The sequence below is a fragment of the Armigeres subalbatus genome, chromosome 2 (genome assembly GCF_024139115.2).
Source record: "Armigeres subalbatus isolate Guangzhou_Male chromosome 2, GZ_Asu_2, whole genome shotgun sequence".
Taxonomy (NCBI): domain Eukaryota; kingdom Metazoa; phylum Arthropoda; class Insecta; order Diptera; family Culicidae; genus Armigeres; species Armigeres subalbatus.
Genome location: NC_085140.1, coordinates 398,607,025 through 398,627,841, shown reverse-complemented (window position 1 = coordinate 398,627,841; position 20,817 = coordinate 398,607,025). Strand labels below are relative to the sequence as shown.

The 20,817-nt window shown below is 38.8% G+C and overlaps 2 long non-coding RNA genes across 2 annotated transcripts; one reads left to right on the top strand and one right to left on the bottom strand.

Moving 5' to 3' along the window:
* The first annotated feature begins 11,987 nt into the window (after positions 1 to 11,987).
* LOC134217512 (uncharacterized) lies at positions 11,988 to 12,921 on the top strand. The gene is made up of 3 exons (XR_009981069.1): positions 11,988 to 12,206; positions 12,282 to 12,438; positions 12,800 to 12,921. It is a non-coding gene; the product is annotated as an uncharacterized LOC134217512 (long non-coding RNA).
* A 5,146-nt stretch (positions 12,922 to 18,067) lies between these two features.
* LOC134217513 (uncharacterized) lies at positions 18,068 to 18,700 on the bottom strand. Its single transcript, XR_009981070.1, has 3 exons — positions 18,614 to 18,700; positions 18,418 to 18,550; positions 18,068 to 18,311 (listed from the first exon to the last, which is right to left on the bottom strand). It is a non-coding gene; the product is annotated as an uncharacterized LOC134217513 (long non-coding RNA).
* Positions 18,701 to 20,817: the final 2,117 nt, after the last annotated feature.

Below are 20,817 nucleotides of genomic sequence, written 5' to 3'. Positions count from 1 at the left end.
TGATGGTCATCCCTCTGGCAGCATCGACCTTAGAGTAGAGGATCTTGTTTCCCGGACTAGAAAAAATCCCGGGATTCGGGATTTAATTTTTCGTTATCCCGGGATGTCCCGGGCTCCCGGGATAAAAAGAAAAAATAATTGCAAACTCCAATTTCAAATATTTATTGAATTCATGTAAATGGAAAATGTGTTTCAGTTTGATTCACGAATGAATTCTCACTTGTTTACGTGTTTGAAATACGATTTCAGAAATATTAGTGCATTGATGCTTGAATCCGACAATGAAGACCTCTTCTTACTGCAGATGTTTCCAGAATCAGAGAACACCCGCTCGCTGTCAATCGAAGTGGGTTTAATTGTCTTCAAAGCCATGAAAACCTTATCCAGACTTGATGTTAGTTCTCCAGTTATCTCAAACAGAGCAAGCTCCTTATTGATAACATTATCCAGACTAGGTGTTTTTCGTTGTTGAGGATTGGACGTCTCAGCCTGTTTCTGGATCATAGCTTCCAACTCTTCTTTGAGCGATGCTGCCTGATTTCCGTCAGATTCAGATGATGGCGTGTGGATCGGAAAGGTATCCGGGGGTGTGTTGTAAAGCGGACCGCACTCTTCTTTAACAAACTTAATCAGCTGGTGACGGGAAGCGATCGGTAGCTCAGGAGAATTAGAGCATGAACTTCCTCCACTTTGAAGCCATCTCATAAGCGAGACAAGCTTGATGTTTCGGCGCTCATTTATCCGTTTCAGAATTGCCTCGTGCAATTTCGAGGCGAATGGGTTTTGCTGGCTGTTCAGTTTAGATAGCAAAAAGTCTAGGCTAGCTTCAGCCGTCAATAGCGTTGCGTCACGACGCCCCAGGGCCTCCGATACCAGCCTAACTGGCTGAAGAGCGTCAAATAGGGATTTCATCAGGTCCAGTTCATTTTTGGTTATGTACGTACCTTTATCCTTATCGAGTTCTGTGAGCGCTTCCACAACACTATCGTGAAGTTTTATGTAGCGCTCCAGCATTTTTTCAATGCTATTCCATCGAGTTTTTACATCTAGAAGGAGTTGAAGTTGTTTCCCAAACCGTTTTTCAACCTTTCTCTGAAGCACTGAGTTCTTTACTGGCGAACGGCGGAACATTCGAACAATGTTTCGGATCCGTTTGAGTGTTTCTCCAAATTCAGTTTTTTGCAATCCTGATTTAAATTTAAGAATTAATAGATATTACTGAATGTGAATGAATTGTCTTCGTCATCTGATTCGTCAGTGTCATCGTTGTCGTTAAACTCATCGTCGTCATCATCATCTGAAAATTCTTTCCGACAAGGTCGTCTTCTCTGTCCTAGACGAGGACTTGGGGGCACTTCGATAAAGAACGTTCTGAACAGCGAGGTGCAGCCCATGATTGTAGCACAACTGATGGAAATAAGGAACCATCTTTCCAAATTTCACCATAACCGAGGCGCCATCCGATGTAACTGCAGCTACGGAATTATCTTTAACGTTAAAACTAATCAGCAGCTGTTCCACGGCTTGCATAATTTTGTCCGCCGGAAACGATCCGTGAATACGAACAAGTCCCAAGTTGTAGAACGCACCATCCGCGAAATGAAGGTTGACATTGAAATACCGTTTGTTCGCCAAACTTGTCCATTCATCAGTTGTCAGGCTAACAAACAAAGAAATCGTGGATAAGCTGCATTATCGCTGACTTAGTTTTGGGCAATGTAAATCCTCGTTTTGCCACGGATTGTCGAATAAACTGACTCTTGCAAATAGCAGAAATAGAAAAGCCGTCAGTTGCCGCCAAGCGGGATACAACTTCGCTGAGCGATTTCCGTTTCAGAAAAGGAATTATGGGCCAAACACAATTGGTACGTTTGCGTGCGTTTTGACAGTTTTTCCATGGGAAAACTGTCAAAACGCACGCAAACGTATCAATTGTGTTTGGCCCATTAGCGTTGACTGTTTGGCAGACGGTTCTGGAGCTGGGGCAGTAATCATTTTGGACTGCTTAGACGGAACAGCATTCGATCCGCTCTGATTCTGTAGATTATGTTTGTTTTCCAGATGCCGCTACAATCCACTGGTCGAACCGCCTTTGCACGAAATAATTTGAGGGCATTTCAGACATTGCGCGCGTTCCCCTGGAAGCTTTTTGAATTCTTTCCAAATTTCTGTCATTTTTGTTAGTGCACCTAGTGAATATCACGCTACAAAATACAAGTTACTAAAAATACATGCGCTTGCTATTTACTTGCAAAACTCACTGTTTTTCTCTGCAAAATTTGCAATATGATGAGCGAATTATGTTTACCAACAGAACAACTCAAGAATCACGAATTCAGAAAGTGGTCTACCCTCGAAGTGATATGTTTGTTGTTGAGAAATCAGTTAATGTAACTCACCACTGATGTGGTAGAATTCGAAACGAAAAAGCGCCACAACCTCACAAGAAAGATCGGTAGATGTCTTATTATGTTCTGCAGCGTCTGTATGTAACCTCAATCTGACAGATTTGTAGTTCTTCTTGCTGGACTCAGGGGCAACCGACCAATCACGAACTCGAACGTTCTCGGAGTCAGTGAAAAGTACTTCTGAACTGTCAAAAAGACGAGAACCGAAATCATTCGTGACGTCATGCTCCACTACCTAATGTGCGAATCTAGTGCATACACATTAGGCAGACCACAAACAACGGCAATATTGTCATTACTTTTCTCAATATTTTCATAAAACTTTTCTTCAGCTGATGTGTCCGCAAGCGGCCTTGCGAATCGCAGGCTATCGAACAAAAATTCAAATTTTCCTTGAACAAATAATCAAAATCTTAATTGTTATCGCTTTGAGTAAATTTCATTAAATCATTTTATTGAACAATATTGGTCTTTAAATCTAAGAATGACTAATGGCAAGCCACATAGCCTATCTCGACACTAACTGTACGTAAAGTTTATATTTTCGCTCCAAAAACAAAAAAGAAGCAATCAATCGATGAATGTTCGACAAATTGAGAAGATATCGTGTGTACTTGTTGTATTTGCAACCATATGAAACCCTATCGAATAGAAAATGAAAGCCGAAATGCTAACATACCAGAAACGGTGTAATTAAACAAAACATAATTAAATTTAGCTTGAATAGTTTTATTATCATGAATATTTTTATTGTCGAGCAATCACGGGATTCAAGCGAAAATATCCCGGGATCCGGGATGCATCACATCCCGGGATATCCCGGGATTTTTGTCCCGGGATTTCCCGAGTAAGACCCTCTACCTTAGAGTCTATGCGCATGATTAACGATTTAGATATGTTCAAACTGGATATACTAAGTTATCTAAATAATTCTGGAGTTCAATCCAATTCATCTTACATGTCATATGTTCTTGGTTCAAGACTTTTATCAAATTATTGTGTCTAACTACTGGCGCTCAGCGACAGCGACTGCTGTACGATTTATATCTGGCCAAATTGAATGTTCTATTTTATCCACATCATTCTGGAGGTCAGACCATCTGGTCTTCCAAGAAAACTGGGTTTGATACATAGTTAATAGCAATCCATGATGTTCATCTTTCCGCCTTGAAGCCATGTGGATAATTTGCGATTCAGATATATCCAAATAAGATATTCTTGGTTCTCCAAAGTCCAAATCATTCTAGAATTCAGACCAATTGGTCTGTCATATCAATTGTGCACGATAAAAAACCAAAAGCAACTTATCCCTCAAGCAGTGTTGGGAAATGCACAGTAAAATACTTTGAATATGCGATTGTTCACATTTTATCCAGTCAAATTTCATGCACCGAGCAAACCTAAACAGTTTGCCAAAAAACTGCACGCGACAATTTTTCACTTTTTTTTCTTCATGCTAGCCATTGGTACTGATATATAAGTTCTAATCTATAAAATGAGAAGGGAAATAAATTAATATTTGCCAACAAAAAACGGTTACACGTTGTGAAATTATTGTGCGGAGTAGTAAGTAGTAAAAGCATGAGCTGACTATCGGCTGACTATTGGCGTGGCTGCTGCTGCGGCTGCCGTGGTTTTGTTTTTCTGTCATTGCATGGAAGAATGAATGGTTAAAAGAAATGTCAACTTGGTACAAAACCGATAGTAATCCATCATATTTAGGCTACTATCGGCCATGCATACGATTGACAATCTAAGTTCGTTCAAATATGATGTTTTGAGCTCTCAGATTATCGTATGAGAACATATCAAAATTTTTGTTCATATGCATGGTCTTCAGGGATCTTAATGGACATAATAACTTGCTATCGGTTTGTACCCTATACCGCTAATAGGCATGGTGCACTAATTGGTCTTAGCTGCAACGATTGGGAGAACTTTGAACGTCGTATTCGGTAAATTCTAAACCATAAACCATGCAGATAATTATCAGGGACCTGATTGATATGAAGGAGTCGCTATCGATTTTCTCCGGAATGATTTTGTAAACCAAGATCATCGTTTTTGCACATATTTAAATCGTAAATCGCATGGCTTCTAAAGGCCTATATGAACACCATGGGTTGTTTTTGATTTTGTACTGAATTGACTTAGTAAACCAACTGGTCTGTGCTGTAGACTGGTTGAAAGATGAAAGATCCATTGGTTCAAACTCTACAATGATTTGGAGAATTTTGTTTCAATTTGGGCATACCAAAATCTCAAATCATACGCATGGCTTCCATGGGATTATATGGACACCATGGGTTGCTTTTTCTTTTGTACCACGCCCAGTTGACTTGGAAGATCAATTGGTCTGAACTCCAGAGTTATTTGGGGAACTTAGATCATCCGGCTGGGACATATCAAAATCGTAAATCCTAGCCTGCGTTGATAATGTGGCTTGATACTGATTTAGTACCGACCTCAGTTGACTTGGTAGATCAATTTGTCTAAGCTACAAAATGATTTGGAGAACTTAAGATATCCTAAGATATCTGTTTATATTTGTATGTATGTAAAATCATTTTATTGAAATATGGCTCCCCGACGGGGAGATGTGACGAGGTCCATCAGTCAAATCCCGCAAATGTGCTTTCATTGCGTTTTGCATTTTGTCTACAACAGCCAAGGCTTTGAATACATAGCTCTATTTTGGTGTAGGATTCAGATCCTATTTGGGCACCTCGATAATTTTGTGCCATGTAACACCAGTAATATAAAGTCTGTGTCTGGGAATCTCTCTATTTATAATTTTAATTGCCTATCTTTAGGCCCAAACACAGAAAATGCAGGAATGGAGCATACACAATTCCATTCAGACATTTGTCACTTACAGGTAAGTTAAAATAAACCGTAACAGCATATGAGATACCATTTATTGCAAAGCCAATTATGTAGACTCACACGCATTAAGCTAGGGACTAAAGAGAGATGTCACAAAAACAATGAGGACGTAACAATGGACGTACGTCAAAGACGAAGCACAGAGTGCACTGTGAAAAATACATAATGCGAATCCATATAGGTGACAGACACAAAGTACATTGTAAAAAACGCATAATGCGAATCCATATAGGTAACAGTTTGTTGAAAAACTAAGTAAAACACATATTCATAACCCCACACTCACGTTGAGATTGAACAAGAGTAGCCAAAGCCGAACGCCAAAAACGAGACACAGAGTACACTGTGAAAAATGCATAATGCAAATCCATATAGGTGACAAACACAAAGCACATTGTAAAAAACGCATAATGCGAATCCATATAGGTGACAATTTGTTGAAAAACTAAGTAAAAAAACATATTCATAACCCCACCCTTATTTAACCTCAAGTTCAGGGATTGAGCTTATCATTTCATTATCATTTAGTATTCAGCCAATAACTCATTCCAGAGGTGGAGTTCCGAAAAGTGTTGTATGGCGGACTTCTAGCGCTGATTCCCCTCTACAACTTTGTCTAAGGGTATATTGCTCTATGTGCGCGAAACGCCAGGATCACTCAATATGCTAAATGATAATATGTAAGTGTTATTATCATTTAGTATATCAAATGATACTAGCGTTTTCCGCTGTGAATATTAGACATAGAGCAATGTATCCTTAAACAAAGTTGTAGAGGGGAATCAGCGCTAGCAATCCGCCATACAACACTTTTCAGAATTCCGCCTCTGGAATGAGTTATTAGCTGAACACTAAATAATAAGTTCAATCCCTGCTCAAGTTGAGATTAAACAAGAGTAGCCGAAGTCGAACGTCAAAGACGAAACACAGAGTACACTGTGAAAAACGCATAATGCGAATCCATATAGGTGATAGTTTGTTGAAAAACTAAGTAAAACACATATTCATAACCCCACTCTTATTTAACCTCACGTTGAGATTGAATAAGAGTAGCCAATTATCTCGGAGAAGCAAAAAGTCAACTACATCATAGCTCCGGCTAGCGCAGCGAGGGCTAAATACTGTGAAGGGGGCCCTGGTGCTTCACAGGCTCCGTTTGCGGCTAGGTTCTTATTAGACACCCCTAACCATTCATTCGTAGGCACGGTAAGCATAAAGCCGCATTACACCGAGAATTAGGGGTCACCTGTATGGTGGACTTTTACCACTGGAACAGGCAATCCGTAATGTTATACTTAGCCAGATAACCAGCTGCCGACACCACACGGTTATCTAGGCTGTTCGTGGAGAGAAGTTGACATTGACTTTACGTCAACTCTCAATGTGGCCGAACAGCCGATAAAATCGTAAATCCTAGCCTGCGTGGATAATATGGTTTGCTAATGATTTTGTACCGACCTCAGTTGACTTGGTAGATAAAATTTGTCTAAGCTACAGAATGATTTGGAGAACTTAAGATATCCGGTTTGGACATATATAAATTCAATCAAAGGTAATTGCCTATTTCCGGGGATTAAACCACCCGACTTGGACGTTAATTTACAATGTTATGAAAACTCATATGTGAATATGTACGTTATGTGGAAGATATTGATTTGGAAAATGTATTGGAGGTAACCACTTTCCCTTCGATGGGACTCGAACCCATGACCCTACAGTACGCTAGACTGGTGCTTTAACCAACTAAGCTACGAAGGACCTCCGTCGGCCTTCGCAACCTAGCGGCTACTGAACGAGCTCGAGATTCCCAAATTGGACGCATAGTCAAATCACTCGCAATCCATTTATCAAGCCAATACTTCCACATGTGTATTGTACACGTCCACATTAGAGGAGCGTGAGTATTTAGAATGTCTGGCGGCTATACACATTCTTCATCAGCAACGGTACTGATCAAGTGAGGTTGTGTAAGCTATTTGCCAGTCGGCGGTCGTCAAGCTCAGACCCAACCGCATTGCGTAGGCAAGAGCACGCAACTCAAGTTCAGTTCAATCAAAGGTAATTGCCTATTTCCGGGGATTAAACTACCCGACTTGGACGTTAATTTACAATGTTATGAAAAGGCCGACGGAGGTCCTTCGTAGCTTAGTTGGTTAAAGCACCAGTCTAGCGTACTGTAGGGTCATGGGTTCGAGTCCGAAGGGAAAGTGGTTACCTCCAATACATTTTCCCAATCAATATCTTCCACATAACGTACATATTCACATATGAGTTTTCATAACATTGTAAATTAACATATATAAATTGTTAAACATACGCATGACCTCTAGTGTAGAACCCCGTTGTCTTAGTAGACCAATTTTCACGAACTCTAGGATGACTCTAGGATGACTAAGGGGCCCTCCTTAGCCGTGCGGTAAGACGCGCGGCTACAAAGCAAGACCGTGCTGAGGGTGGCTGGGTTCGATTCCCGGTGCCGGTCTAGGCAATTTTCGGATTGGAAATTGTTTCGACTTCCCTGTGCATAAAAGTATCATCGTGTTAGCCTCATGATATACGAATGCAGAAATGGTAACTTGGCTTAGAAACCTCGCAGTTAATAACTATGGAAGTGCTTAATGATCACTAAGCTGCGAGGCGGCTCTGTCCCAGTGAGGGATGTAATGCCAACAAAGAAGAAGAAGGATGACTTACAGTTCGGACATATCTAAATCATAAATCATGCGCATGGCATCTGAGGGCCTGTATGGACATTATGGGTAGCCATTTGCTTTGTGTCGAGCCCAGCTGTCTTGGTAGACTAATTCGTCTGAACTACAGAATGATTTGGACAGTTTCGGATTATTTTGGGTATATATAAATGTGAAATTGGCTAAGAAATGTCTGATATATTGCTGGAGGAAATGTCTGATAATATAACCCGAACAACGAATAAAATAGAAAAAGTCAAGAAGTTTTAGACCTTCACATTATTGCGTTAAGAAGTTATTACAATTTCAAAGTGCGTTTCGGGTCATATTGACCAGGAATGTTCATAATTTTCGTAATATGAATTTTTTCTGCACTAATAGGGTTTTGAAACTAACCTGGCAGACGAAGCCAGATTCCTTTTGGATTTGGTCTTTACCACTCAATAACAAGAAGAATTGCAGTCTGTTCATTTAAATCTTATCCGGGAAGTTTAAGTTCCGATGCGACATCTGGAAAAAGTTTAGAGTATGAGTGACGATGATGGAAATTAAACACGGAATATATAGGAAATAAAAATTTAAAATACATTTTTAAAATTCAAAACAGTATTTAATTTAAAAATATTTGGTATACTGGATTAGACTCTTAATAAGCTTCACAATAGACATAATAATATGAAAATTTTAAAAATTCTTGAAAAAGTGCTTATTTAGTAGATTATAAAATTTCTACTACCAAAAGTTAATTAGTTAATTCAAAAGTTTTCCTTTTTTTTAAGTATTTTAAATTTAATTGCCTATGCTAAATTATATGCTAAAATATGCTAAATTTCATTTCCTTCTTGATACCTAGCTAGGTACAATAGAGTGCTACATGGCACACGATCTATTTGTAGCTCTGTTATCTATGTATTCTCCTTCCCTTATTCCAAGCGTTTTCTGCGATAACGGAGTAAGCCGCTAAACCATACCAATTGTCGGTGCCTCCTTCTTTGAATTTAAGCTAATATCTACCATCCCATTACTTCATTCACATTATGTCATTGATACGATTCGAGTTATTACGAAAGCAACAGACTAAGAACATTATTCCCGGCTTCGCCGCTATCGCAGGCGCCGCTGTTGTCGTTGTCGGCTCACCATTTTACGACACCTTCAAGCCGCATAGCTTACGCTTCGACATAATATTGGTGTTTCTACGGATTTGCGACCCCAAAGAGAAAGTGAGCAAGCAATTATGTCGTTTTTATGGGTTTTGATATCCTTTGGGACATAATTTGCTTTCTGCTGACTCAAGCAGTCGGATTCCGATGTGGCAATCGATGGTCCTGTCTCGCCCCGGCCGCCCGGCGAAGTTAGTCGTCTGGTAGGGTGGTCTTCCGTGGAAGTCTTAAGCACGGCTGAAGGCGGCTTTATTGACTCGGTTTGCGTTCTTTCGTCTTCGGGATGGAGCGATTTGTGTGGATGTTTATCGTTCTGAGAATATTTAGATTGAGGAGAATTAGTGTTGGACGATTCTACCAGACAGGGAAAATATATGGAAAAACGATTGTAAATATATCAAGCACAGACTGTTTATATGGGCTCATTATGTTATAATGAGAGTTCTCGGTAAGCCTAAGGATAATTTGAAGTGTCTGATTATTTCAATTTCACTTACAAACGCAAATAATGGTGAAAGTAAATACCTATAACTCCATCTTATTGAGAGATTGAAAAAAAAATTTACTTTCTTGTTGAATATTTCCTGAACGTGTCTCGTTAATGGTATAAAAGATAACAAATCGAATAACAAGTAAAAATAAATATCAAATAAACGCAATAACTAAATTCTTTTAAATATAATTCTGAACAAGGGCTCTACTGAATTTGTATAACATTTCGGCCTTAAGGTCACTCCTGACGGAATCCAATTTTCAAGGTACTCGCGTTTTCAAGAGCACACCATTCGATACGGAAGCAACGCACAACTGTCATTTTTATTTTTTCACGCATGCTGCGACGTTGTGCGACAGTTGTGCGTTGCTTCCGTATCGAATGGTGTGCTCTTGAAAACGCGAGTACCTTGAAAATTGGATTCCGTCAGGAGTGACCTTAACAAATTGATTCGTTTACTAACAAATATAGCAAGCTTTCAATTGCAGAATGAAAGAATGGTTCTTGTTAAATAATCTGTCAATTTTACATAATGCAAAACATTGCATTGCTCTTAAACAAAACTGTAAGAAACCGATTTCGACTACAGTTTTCCGAAATTTCAGTTTTGTGAGAATCTTTGCTTTACTCCTTTCCCTTTTAAGTTAAATCAAAACACTTCCCTTATCATTTAAACGGGCCACATAAAATTCTATTGTTTTATCCACAAAGGCAAGTTAACCGAAAATGCGATTCACGACATTCTCAAATGCGCCCTCTTGGCCAACCTCTTTTACTGCAAAGCGAAAGATCTAAAGGATACTCACGTTCCGTCGTCGCACACATCGTCATTATCATCCTGGAGGAGAATCTGGATACGTGAGCACGACGAAAACAATAACCATTTCAAGTGGGTTGATGCTCGGTACCAGTGAAGGATACTCGCTCTCAAGCGTTCAAAGTCACCGGGGTACGTACTTTACGAGTTGACTGCTTTTGTCGTTTAGTTGGACATCGAAAAATGGCATCAAAAAGTGAGCATTCAATCTCTAAACGACGGCCCACCCACAGACTGAGACAATATATGCAATAAGGTAGGAGTGATAGGTACGATGAGGTATCAGAATCCTGCACTGTCGGGCGGAGCCTAACATTGTCTGGTTACTTGACATGAGGAACCTGCGTCGTCAGCACGAAACGTGCTTGACGATCGTACCTACAGGGCTCATTTTTGTGTGTCTTCCATTGGCACATAATTGTAGAGTAAATGTAATCGAAACAGACACATGATGACAAAGACCCACCGAAAAGGTGCTACTTCAGTGATTCTCAACTGATTTCCCTGTTTTACAGCCGACAACTGTCGGTCAGGGTTCATACTTGTCGTCTGGATGAAATGAAACCCAGCGTATTCGGCCAAATGTCCTATTCGGCCAAATATCCTATTCATCCAAATGTTCTAGTCGGCCAAATCTCGCACTTAGTTTCATAGGGGCGTAACTGTATTGATCGATTTCTCTTCGTCGATGTTTTCTTTTTATTATTGTACAGAATTGCGCTAGTTTGTAGATGATTTAATGGTTTGGTGTGATAAAGGATGATTGTATCTTGCACCAGAATCAATAATTACAATTGTACCTATTGAAGCAATTGAGATATTAACAGAATATATAATCAATTATGAGAAATCGATCAATACAGTTACGCCCCTATGAAACTAAGCGCGAGAAATGTTCTAATCGGCCAAATGTCCTATTCTGCCAAATTACTTCTCTAGCAGCACACATGTTTCACATTGGCTACTGCAACGCATATGTGACCAGATTTAGTCAAAATCAAGTTGCTGCAACCATTTCTGTCGGACTTGTGGTGCTTGGTCAAATGCGTTCGGCCGAACGGTGTTCGGTCAAACGGCCCTTCCCCTTGAGAATATGAGTGAAAAATAAGCTTATCACTTCTCATTTTTAACTTCTCACTTCTCACATCTCATTTATCACTTATCTAAGTTAATTTATTGGCTATTTTCGGTGATAATTATACTACTCAAGGCGAAAGGGAGTAGACGAAAGTAATGAAGATACAGACTCGATTGACACCGCAAGCGAGCGGCAGGTTTGAAATGAATAGAAACTGAAGATTAGCAGAGGGCCATTTGTGTGAACAAGCATTGGTGAGATCGCTTTTATTCTGCCTAACTTCCACCAAAGATGACAAGAAGCAACAAGATATCCGAGTTCAATATTTTTCATACATCCCGCTGGAGACACTGAAATCGACAAAAGTGCTTCCATCTGTTGTACAAAAATCCAAGCATTTATCAGTTTTGATGTATTTTTCTTTTTCGTGGATTTACCTACAAATAAAAAAAGATACACAAACGTCCAAGCAAACGTCAGATCGCGCGGCACTGCTCTATGTTTTTGTTTTTCTTTCCTGTTGATGGTGCGCGAAATTTGTGCTGCTTTTTCTGTTAGTACGGCTACTTACATTTCTGTACTTATTAGAACTACGACTCGGAGAAACGGTGTCTAGACAAGCATATCTACAAGCATATAAAGCATATCAACTGAGGAAAGGCGAGCAAAAGGTAGGTCACAGGTTGTTTTTTGAAAATGATCTGTTATATATTTTTTTTCTTTTATATACTTTTTTGCGAATATAGGCACTACTGCAGACTGCATCGTATGTCACAAAATCCGCCCAGTCCAGCTACTCGTATATAAATTTTGGTGAAGTACGACGATGATGAAAATGGAAAGAGCAACCAAAAAGCTGATTCACTTCTGTGTAACTACGACGACAGCTTTAAAGAACGTAAGGTATGTTTCAATTTATTTTGAATACGTAGAATTCTCTTGGAACACGTTGATTAGTAACATCCAATAATCGCAAATACTCAGTCATCGGAATGATTATTTGTGTGTGTAGTGCAAACTCGCTAAGTTGATTACATTTTGACCTTCAAATTATGGTGATTCTTGCCGAAAAAACCGTACGCCTTGTACAATACGGTGAGAAGTCACATTCACCGTATATGAATCAAAACCAACAGGGTATGTTTAGGTTATAGTTAAACGTACGATGCGATGTCGGTACATCATCTAAACGATTAATATTACTACTCACTTTAAATACTTGATTTTACTATTAACATGACTTTCTTTTATTCTCAACAAATAGTTTTTGGCGCAATTTTGTTACAACGACTCAACAGAAGCGAATTCAGCAAGGTTATGAGAGCAACATTTAGCGTATATTCGGATATAAAGCTGGCTAAAATTCTGAATAAATAAAAACAAGTGAATGATAAGAACACGTGTTTGATTTTGAAGGGTGAAACGCGACCTATATATATATATATAGGTGTACATTAGAGTGATTCAAATTTTGACTTTTTTGCTCCCCGATGCTTAAAGGATTGCATCTGCCATTTTAATAATCCTCCTAAATTTTTAGCTAATTTGGATGTAATTTGAGTGAGCACGCGCGGTTTGAAGTTTGTATGAAAATTACTATGAAAACAGTAACTTTTATGGAAAACCTATCCCCAACGCATCCCATTAAGGTCTAAAAACATATGAGTAAATCGGCAACATGAAAAATTTTACAAGGAAACAGGTCGTCTTTGTCGCGAAGCGATTTGATGCTCGCAAGAAAGGTTATTAAAGAAATACTTAATCGTGGGAAATTCAATTTAACACGTAAAAGAATAACATCAATATCAATAATGACCTTTTTTGTTTTCTTCATAACTTTGCTTCCAAAAGACAAATTGCTTCGCCACAACAACTGCCTTTCAGCTTGAGAAGTATTCTGTGTAGTCAATTTATTGATTATATTTTAATAGTTCATGGGCCACCTCACGGAACGGTCTTTAAAATAAGGGTCAGTTTTATAAGGATCAGTTGGTTATTTCCATACAAACTTCAAATGACGTGTGCAGAATCAAATTACATCCAAATTTGCTAAAAATTTAGGAGGACTATTAAAATGGCAAATGCAATCGTTTAAGCATAGGGGAGCAAAAAAGTCAAAATTTGAATCACTCTAATGTACATACCGAGAAAAAAACATATTTTCATTGCCACCATTGCGATTTGACAGAACAATGTATTAAGCTATGAAGATCTTTCATGTTAACGCCACATAATTTTTAGTTTGAAGAGATAAAATTAGTTGTCTTTATTTAAGAAACGATATTTACAGTTATATACAGTTTTTCAGTATGATGCCGATCAGACTACGATATCAAACAGACAGACTTCGTTCGTACATCTAGTTTTCATTGAAAAACGAACATGTCATTTCAGAAAATTCTCTATATCAGGCTAACCTAGCCTAACTAACAGTTCGTAATTGAAACGTAGAATATATCAAAGTTTTAGTAGTTATTTTTAAGAGAAACAAACGAGTCAATAGTCTGACTAATTAAGAATATACCATTGTTAATATAATTTGATATTGAGTTTTTTGCGTTTTATCAATTCTCTTTTTGTTTTCTTTTTCTTCTGGTTTGCTCGGTTGGAAATAAATTTTCCTGCAGAATTTGAACATCTTCTGACTTGGAGCATGGAGGCGACTGTTTTGTTTGAACTTCTTGAGATTAAGGAAGAAAGATGAAGCGTTTGAGGTGTCAGCAATTGACCTTTCAATGCACTCACGATGACTTAATTTGGAGCATACCCATCCTGTCGTATAATATATGTTGCCCAATTGATTAGAGTCGGTGATGTCCTTGGGATTCTCTTGAATACGTGTACGTTTTGATGACCATTTGTAGTGCTTTGGATGCTCGTTTGGAATCAGTTTACCTTTGGCCATTTGTGAAGTGTTGACGAAGTACTGGCTCAAATCAGCTTTAACATTCCCAAGTTTCTTGGGAGCAATTAGCTGATTAATAACAATGGCCTTGTAAGCACATGCAAATTTACTTGCATCGGGATGATTGTTATTTGAATTTTTCCAACGAATTATCGAAAAGAAGTGTTCAAGGCAATCTTGAGATAGGTTACGTGTTCTCAAGAATCCAAAACCATTTACAGTACGCAATTCTTTCCAAAGATGTTCAACGGCGGAGATATATTGAATCCATCCTCCGATGAAATACGGTGATCGAGATTTTGCTATGAGTTTTGGGTATTCAGCTTCCTACAAAATGTTATATTTAAACAAGATAAGAAAACATATTTGTTACACATACCTTAGACAAATCGAAGCACTCCTTAGGTATGAATCTGAGCAATTTCAATCGTTGCTTCATGGTAGCCATGTATTTCCGATGGGGTGAATTTTCAAACAATGGTCTTTTTAAGTCCTTCAATGTTTATTAGTATAGTATTATTAGGTTCATCGATGTTAAATAGTATACTGCCGTGAATCTCATATATGTCCCATATGAATAGGGAACCCAGCAAAGATTGGATAGATATGCAATTCATGGCAGTATAGTCCTGTAACTGTAAAAGGTTCTTACCTTAGTTTCTTTGAAGGATATCGAATTGGCACAATCAAACAGTTTATCGAAACTTTCACAATAATTGGCAGTGTTCAAGCAATTATTGGAAAGTTTTTTCGTGTGCACGTAAGCTTTTATTCCCGCGCTTACAGATTCACTCAATGTTTGTGCTGCTTTTCCCACATTCATTTCTGTGAAAGGTGCCATCTTTATATGGTCATATGACAGCTTCGGTACACTTCGCGGAATGTGTTTAACGTTTTCATAAAATAGGTCGCTTATGTGTTGGAAAGAACAAATTTTACCGTCAAATACAGCATTGTGTCGCAGCAAATTATTCCGCGTGGATTTTATCAAGTGCGGAGCATCGGAAGCACAATAGATTTTATTCATTTTGTAGACCAGCCAAGGTTGCTTTTCAGTGACGCCAAAGGTTTTAAAAAGCGATCTATTTGTGCTGTTTTGATCGCATGTTATCATCTTAGGTATGAGACCTGCTTCAACCACTAATTTGATTCCTTCGTTGACTATGTCTTTCAATCGATTTGCATTGGCGGAACTGGCATTGAAAAAATAACCGATCGCTTGCTTGAATCCGGATTTCAAAGATTTTACCATGATTGTTAATGCATTACTTGCCCTTTGAGTAAGATTATTTTCTGCATGTCCAACTTTAGTTGGGAATCCTTGAAAATAATCAACCTTAGCATTTGCAATGTAGGTTAAACGCTGTGTGATTAACATTTCATCCAACAAAATTGTCACCAACCTCTCATCATCCGGAAGTCCTGCTACTCTTAGTTTTAACAGCTGAAGAATTGTCTTTGAATAGCCTTCCTTTACCTCGAGCTTCGATAGCCATCCCTGGATTGTAGTAATCGATGGAAGTGCGAAAAATTTCCTCATTTGGCGGTACGCTTTACTAGAACAATAATGAAGTACTATTGCCATATTCTTCATTTCTGTAGAATACCTCGCTCCACGTAATTTCCTGTTTTTGTTACGTTGTAACTCAAGAAGAATGGGATCCGTAAGCTTCTTTGAATATTTTTCCAGTTGTTTCTTAAGCTCCAGAACCTCAGCTTCAAGTTTCTTGATTCGCGATTTCTGTTTAGAGAGATTTTTCTGATAATGTCTCACTCTTGTCTTTAAACCTCTGTTCTCCTCCTCTACGATTACGAGCCGCTCCATGGATTTAACAACTCGGTCCACATCTAAAGCGTAATCATGATCATGAAGAATATGTTCAACCGGCATTTTCTTTGGATTTCCGTTTGCAAAGCATATTTGATGATTGATATCGAGATTTTCCAGCTCTACTTCTCCGGCTACTTCAATTTCATTGTCCGCATATTCCCGGTCCAAATCCATTGGAGTCGATGCTTCAATAGATGAATATTAAATGTCCATCGGATTTGGTTTGTTCTATTTCTGATAGATTAGACGGGAAAAGTGATGGAACTGCAAATTGTCTTAAGCTAAAATGGATTAAGTAGTTAGGTTATGTTATTATGCTTAATTTAATCATACCCTTGAGATGTGTTTCTGTGATTTGTGAAATCCGAATTAACAAAATGCCTCGAGCAGATTTGGCTGTTCCTATTGATATTCGAATTTCGACAAAACTCGATCCATGGTTTCACATCTCTTTAAAATAAGGTCAATTTCATTGTAATAAATACACGTTGATACCTGTTCCGAATAAAGATACGGAAGAATGATGCTCCTGAGAGGGGATTTTTAAAGCTCGCACAGCCAGAAACGGCACATAAAGTCCTTCCCGTTTCTTCGCCTACTAAAACACATTTAGAAAATACTAATTTCACCGCAAATTAACAACCACTTTTAGAACCAGACTACTTTTGACCAAAATAACTTAAGGTCACATCTGACGGAATCCAAGTTCCAAAGTGCTCGCGTTTGCGGGGGCACATCACTCGATTCAGAGGCGGCGCACAACTGTCATTTTTGTTAATTCAGCTTTGCTGCGTCGCAGCATGCGTGAAATAATAAAAATGACAGTTGTGCGTTGCTTCCGTATAGAGTGGTGTGCCCCCGAAAACGCGAGCACTTTTAATCTTGGATTCCGTCAGGAGTGACCTTAAGACCGGCAATTTCCAGCGCGTTTCTAACTAATTATACTCAGATGTAGTTTATGATTCTATTTCGTTTGTATTATTTTGATTTTACGGCACTATGGAGAGAAAGGTGGCCATTTTTCGAAAATATAAGATAATTTCCAGCTTGCAAAGATTGTACTCTTGTTAGTTCATTCATTTTTGATTTGCCATTTCAAACTAAACGTTCCAATCCTAGTAATTAGATCCAGAATTTTATTGTTAATGTTGATTTAATAGCAAAATAAATACCTTGCTGAATTGAAGGTAGTGCTTGGAAAATTATTTTTGACCATCTCCAAGTGTGAGACTTATCCATGGCGCAACGAATAAGCTGTCATTTCTTCTTATGTTGTTATTGTATTGTTGATGACAACCTTCATCCAGAGGATTTAGATCCAGCTGGGCATGAGACAATAATATAATTATTGAGGATTAACTCGCTGAAGGGAAGAATTGCCCTCCCAATCATACGAATATACCAGGTTCGCGGTCTAGCTAAAAGCGATATGAAACGTAGAATTCTTCCGAATCTCTCAATAGCACAAAGAAAGAGTCATAATTTCACATAATACTATTCATTTAAGGTCACTCCTGACGGAATCCAAGTTTAAAAGGGCTCGCGTTTTCGGGGGCACACCATTCGAAATGGAAGCAACGCACAACTGTCATTTTCATTACTTCACGCATGCTGCGATGCAGCAAAGCTAAATAAACAAAAATGACAGTTGTGCGCCGCCTCTGAATCGAGTGGTGTGCCCTCGAAAACGCAAGCACTTTTAAACTTGGATTCCGTCAGGAGTGACCTTAATGATTGAAATTAATTAAAATTTGGATAAAGAAAACTAAAAAAAGGTTTTATTACTTACTCCTATGTCTGTGCATCCCTAACCTACGTTGTCTTAACATTAATGTGGAAGTGTGTCAGAGTGTCGATGTCTATCCCACGGCGGTTGAAACATGCTTCGTACTGTCCGGACAGCGATCCATCATGCTGATAGCTCCGACTATACCGATCGGAGTCCATTCCATTGACGCCGAATTAACTGCTGGTGGGATTACTGCAACACTGTGATCACTACCACCATTACGCCATTCTGTGTTGGCGGAATAAATAGGCCTGCACAAAATGAACGACATAATCACTGTTAGACAAACTTAATTTCTTATTCTTTTAGTTACAAATTAGTGCTGTTAGTAACTAATAGTTCATCGTCTTATCTCACCGATCCTCATTCTACCACCCTCTTAGTGCTGGGGCGCGCCCATCCTGGGTGCAGCGACAAAGGGAGAGTCAGGATATATCGAATCCCAAATGTGCACTCTTGCACCGACTCCTTGGGTAAAGATGGATGATTTCTGTAATTACCAGTTCAATTACATTATGCACTAGCTGAAGAAATCTTGTATCCATAATTCTACCTTCTTGTCACTGATCACTAACACCGTATTCCACTTTGGTCACTTTATAATTTCCGCGTTTGTAGCCTTGTAGCGTACTTTGTCGTAGCGATTATTGACCACTAACTGACTTGTCTGTAGACTGTACAGAGATTTTATATTATTGAGTGGATAGGTAGATGATGGTTTTATCGTTAACGGGAGAATGAGTGCTGCTGATATCGGTTGTTGGTAGCATCTTTCCAGTGATGATAGTTGGAGCAATGTATGCGATAAGATGAACTAATTCGGCTTAGGCTTTTAGGGTGATTCAGTAATTTTAAATTCATACTTGGGTGGTTTTGCTCGGTCCTTATTTGTCGTTCATTCACTGTTTGTACCCAATTGCGCTAGGAATGGGCCATAGCACGGCGTTCGCGCTTGATCGATTGACTGTTGTCAACAATCGATCTTACTTGTTATGTGTGTTGTTCTGTTGTATGTGTAATGGTTGTACAAATGAAATTAACCATAACTCTTTATAAGGGTTTGGGGGGGCAATAACCATTCCGAGGTATACGCATTATATATCCTGTTACATGCGATGATCGGAGCAGGTGACAAGGTGGTCGAATATAAATTAACAGTGTAGTAGTTCGGTTTTTGTTCACTTGAGGCGCTTTACGTGTCTCCGCAAAATCAATAAAGTCGGGCATCTTGTTGCTTCTTGTCATCTTTGCTTCCGCCCAGGAAAGGCTTGGATATAACGGATCTACTCCCATTCGCTTTGAGTAATATAAATACCACCGAAGAAAGCCTATAAATTGATTTAGATAAAGTAACGCGGTGATCAAAACTATCCTAATTATTTATCACTTATCATATCTCTCTTCTCAGTTTTAGTGTAAAGTAAGAAAGGTTAAGTAAGGAGAAGTGAGACATCTCACTACTCATTCCCCATTTCTCACTTCTTACTTCGCTCTTCCCACTTTTCACAACGAGAAATGAGGAGTGAGAAATAAATTAGTAAGACGTCTCACTTCTTGTTTTTAATTTCTTACTTTTCAATTATCATTGCACTTTTTAAGTTCACTAACCTAACGTTTGGCCAAACGATACCTTCAGCCGACCAAATGTCTCTTGGTACCAATTGATCATTTCGGCTAAATGACATTTTCGGCCCAATGATTAGTTCGGCCTAATGGTTTGCTCAGCTTAATGGCTTAATTCAGTTTGAGAAGCACTGAAGCGACGAGTGGCACAATCCTCCGCCGTGCACTTTTCACGTTGTCGGCGAGAAAAGCGCGCACGACATCCAACCAGCGCTTTAATATGGGAATTTAATTCCATTACCATAGAGTGCTCTTGGGGGTTGTACCGTTACGAGCGTTAGATGTGGAAACCTCTTCTAGGTTGGTGCCATTAAACGTTCGTCTCGATTCGTCCCGATTGAAAAGTTAAAAAGTAACAGTTTTATCCGGTAATGGGACCTGCATGCCTCGAACGTTTGGAAAGAACTTTCCTGAACCTCGTTTTGCAGGTAGACTTGCTGTTTTAGGTGCAAAGGATACGTGTGTGGTGGTGGCCATCAGAGAGTACGAAGGTAGATACTGTTAATGAGCTTGGAAACTATCGCATCGGTTCCCACTAATAGCATTTTCCCCGCTGATAGCTACATTAACGCCGGTTGACTGATTGTTCTAATTGATTGGAGCACTAAAATGGAGAGATAATGAAGCTTTTGTTAGTTGATTAGTTAAACACTTTGTGTCGGTGCGCATAGCTTGTTGGATCAAGTCATGTGGAAGCGATATTATTGTGCATGGAAAATTAATGAAATTAATTTTGATCTATTCAAAACTTTTGATATTATTACTTTAAAGATGGCTAACAAAATTAAGACCGTGTCAACAAATATACACAGAAAAAGTTTGAGAATGCAGTTAATCGAAACTTCCCTCTGAGATACTACTATCTCGTAGCTTGGTGTTCATTAGGTCCTTTATCTGTTATTAGTTGCGAGGTCTTTAAGCCAAGTTACCATGTTTGCATTCGTTTATCATGATTTTAACACGGATAATAATATTAACACAGGTTGTACATAATGCTAATCTTAATTTAATTTAACAACGTATCGCACAATAAAATAGTGGGTAATGATTATTTTCCTAAAATAGTTTGCAATTTTAACTGCAAAAGAAATCTTCAATTTGGGGGACGTTTGGTGCAGTTAACAGCTTCAATAG